This window comes from Sapajus apella, unplaced genomic scaffold (genome assembly GCF_009761245.1).
Source record: "Sapajus apella isolate SASKATOON/1434 unplaced genomic scaffold, GSC_monkey_1.0 scaffold4810, whole genome shotgun sequence".
Lineage (NCBI taxonomy): Eukaryota > Metazoa > Chordata > Mammalia > Primates > Cebidae > Sapajus > Sapajus apella.
Window position 1 is genome coordinate 1 of NW_022441736.1, and position 3616 is coordinate 3616.

The 3616-nt window shown below is 42.9% G+C and overlaps 1 pseudogene; it reads right to left on the reverse strand.

The window, feature by feature from the left end:
• Nucleotides 1-1775: 1775 nt before the first annotated feature.
• On the reverse strand, nucleotides 1776-3423 carry LOC116547800 (annotated as a pseudogene).
• Between the last annotated feature and the right edge of the window lie 193 nt (nucleotides 3424-3616).

Consider the following 3616-nt stretch of genomic DNA (forward strand, 5'->3'; position numbering starts at 1 on the left):
ACCCAACGGGCAAGAAAGGACAAGTCCAGGCAGAAAGAATACAGGCCTCTAAATGTGCAGAGAAACACTTGACCTGTTGGAAGATGATGGACTTCTTAAGAGTTGAGGATGATGGCTCTGTGTCTGGATTACAGGTCCTTCCACTCCACAGGCCAAGATGTTTTGTCAATGTGAAGCAGAACGATGCACTGGTGCGTCCTGGCAGTTTGCCATCAATAGAGAGCAATCTCTCCTCTTTGATATGATGAACATGACCTGGACAGCAATTAATCATGAAGCCAGCAAGATCAAGGAGACATGGAAGAAAGACAGAGAGCTGGAAAAGTATCTCAGGAAGCTCTCAATGGGAGACTGCAATCACTGGCTTGGGGAATTCTCAGAGCACTGGGAGGTGATGCCAGAACCGACATTCATGGCTCAGAAACTCTGACCACAGAAAAATTATCACATTGTTTTTTGTTTGTTTGTTTGTTTTTTGAGATGGAGTCTCACTGTTGTCACCCAGGCTAGAGTGCAGTGGTGCGATCTCGGCTCACTGCAACCTCGACCTCCCAGGCTCAAGCGATTCTCCTGCCTCACCCTCCCAAGTAGCTGAGATTATAGGCACCAGCCACTATGCCCATATAATTTTTGTATTTTTAGTACAGATGGGGTTTCACCATTTTGGCCAGGCTGGTCTCCAACTACAAACCTAATATGATCTGCCACCCTCGGCCTCTGAAAGTGCTGGGATTACAGTCACGAGCCACTGCACCTGGCTAATTTTCATATTTTCAGTAGAGACAGGGTTTTGTCATGTTGGCCAGGTGGGTCTTGAATTCGTGGCCTCAAATGATCTGCCCACTTGACCTCCCAAAGTGCTGGGATTACAGCATGAGCCACCGAGCCCAGCCACAAGTAGTTCTTTTCTGATAAACACTTTAAAATTAAATGAAAAAAAAGTGTATGTTACTAGTTTTTTGTTTTATTTGTTGTTGTTGTTGTTTTTATTTTAAAACAGACACGCCAAACATGTTTCTAGAGTAAATGTCATGTGGAAATCTTTCTTTTTCTCCTCCATTCTCAATGAGGATATGGTTGTAAATTCTTATTATCTGGTAATTTTTATCAGAACTATACAAATTATAAACGTATTTACAACTGTTTTCAGACTATCCCTTCTATCATAATCATACAACTGGATAAAATTGGCAAGTATTTTTTGTTTTATTCCTTTATTTTTGTTTTCATGGTTTCACAAGAATATAATGTACGTAATCTGTCTTTCATTTTAAACCTAAAGTCTTCCTAATTTCTTCTTCATAGTTTCAACAGAAATAAAGGTAACAATTCAACGCATCTGTCCCTTCAATAAGAAGATATTTTATATATTTAAAAAACAGATTAATAATTTTTAAATACTTGCTATCACAAGAAAATTGTATCTAACAGGCAGAACTAAAGATCTGGCTGATGATGCACTAGATTTGGTGGGGGCTTTGTGTGTGTGTGTGTGTGTTTTGTTTGTTTTTGAGACAGGGTCTTGCTCTGTTGCCCAGCCTCGAGTACAATGGTATGAACACAGCTCACTGCAGCCTTGAACTCCTGGGCTGAATCATCCTCTTGCCTCAGCCTCCCATGCTGCTGGGACCACAGGTATGCAACACCCCAGCCAGCTAATTTTTAGAGTTTTTAATAGAGATGTGGATCTCACTATGTTGCCCAGACTGGTCTCAAACTCCTGGGCTCAAGTGATCCTCCTGCTTTAGCCTCCCAAGTTACTGGGATTACAGGCATGAGCCTCTGTGCCTGGCCTCTTTTTTTTTAATTATTATTATTTCTATTTTTCAAGCTAGGGTAGCTATGCAGTAACAGAAAATTCTAGTTATTTTAAAAACAGGATTGTAAGAGAAGCATGTTAATATAATTGGGTTTTCTCCTTTTTATAATTTTAACATTTGTGATCCAGGGAGTAAATGTGCAGTTTTGGTATATGGGTATATTGTATTACACTGAGGTTTGGCCTTGGCATATGCCCCAATCAACAACTGCTGTTTTCCTGGGATAGTCCTTGAGGAATCCCAAAAGTACCTGGAGAGCTCCCTCTTAACGTCCTCGCCACCAGCCACCACTGACTCATTCCTGATGGCCCTCTTGATGATCATGACGGCATCATGCGGGACCACTCCATCTCCTCCATAAACTGCTCAGCACTGCCACGGAGGATGAAGGTGCATATTTTGGCCTTGGGGCAGCCAGTAAAAAAACTGTACCTCTCACCTTTAATCTGGGTCTCTTCAAACATGTGGCATCGACCCAGCTGAGACAGCATTGATCTGCTGAGAGAGCATCAATCTGCTGAGAGAGCATTCGCACTGGTCTGGATTGAGCCTCCATAGGCCCTCATAGTCCTCTTCAGATTCCCCTCAGGTACTTGGCCGGCAGAGAACATGTTCCTGTTAGAAAAGCACTGGTGGCCATAACCCCAATGGGGAGTTTGGACAAGACAATGTGGGCTCCAGAATAATGGATCCCCTTTAACTTGTCATAGAGAATGTTCCACTCAGCATCAACAATCGCCTGATAATCCTCAACAGTGTGGACTCTTATGTCAGCATTATCTTTCTCAGCTTTCAACTCGAGCTCGACATTCAAAAGGGCAATCTCGGGATTGTGGTGTTTCTTGGGGGTTGCATTTCAAACTCAGCATAAGAGAAAGTCTTGTTGAATGCAACATCAGATACCAGCTGAGAATCCTCGAGGGCTCCACCCTGTAGCTTCTTGATTCCAATCATTTTAAACTGAAGCAAATCATCAAGCATCATCACTGCATCCACCACCATCTTAGCAAAGAAAGCTTTCTGCTGTGAGCTCCAGAGCAGTCCCAGCACACTATTCCAGCAGCTTCCTCTGCTCCATTTTATCTGCCTTCTTCACAGTCGAAGCAATCTCTTCAATCTTGTTAACTGCCAGCTAGGTGGCTGTGCAGAAACCTCAGATAATGAGCTGAGGGTGTTAACCTTCCTTCACCTACAGTTTCACCTGTTTCAGAAACTCGGCAAGGTCACTGAGGTGGTACCATCACCGACCTCAGCATCTTGGGATTTGGCAATGTCCACTAAAGTCTTTGGTGCCGGATGGACAACATCAAGAATTTTCAGAATGTGGCCACATCATTAGAAATTGTCACTTTGCCTCTGCCATCCACAATAAGTTTATCCATGCCATGGACACCCAGGGTGGTTCTTACAGCCTTAGCAATCACCTGGCAGGCACTGATGTTATTCACAAGCTGGAGGAAGCCTTGGGAGCTATCAGTACCCTCTTTCAACAAGATAACTGGCGTGGGCATCATTTTAGCTTATTCAGTGGCCCGCTACTCTCCTTTCTTCTCCATGACCGGTCCGCCCAGCAACCCATCCACTTTTTGACTTTTTAATAATTGATATTCTGGCTGGTATGTGATGGTATCTCATCGTGGTTTTGATTTGCATTCCTCTGACAATTAGTGATGCTGAGAATTTTTTTATGTTTGTTGGCCACTTGTACATCTTCTTTTAAGAAGTGTCTGTTCATGTTCTTTGCCCACTTTTTAATGGGGTTATTTGGTTTTTGCTTGTTGAATTGTTTAAGTTTC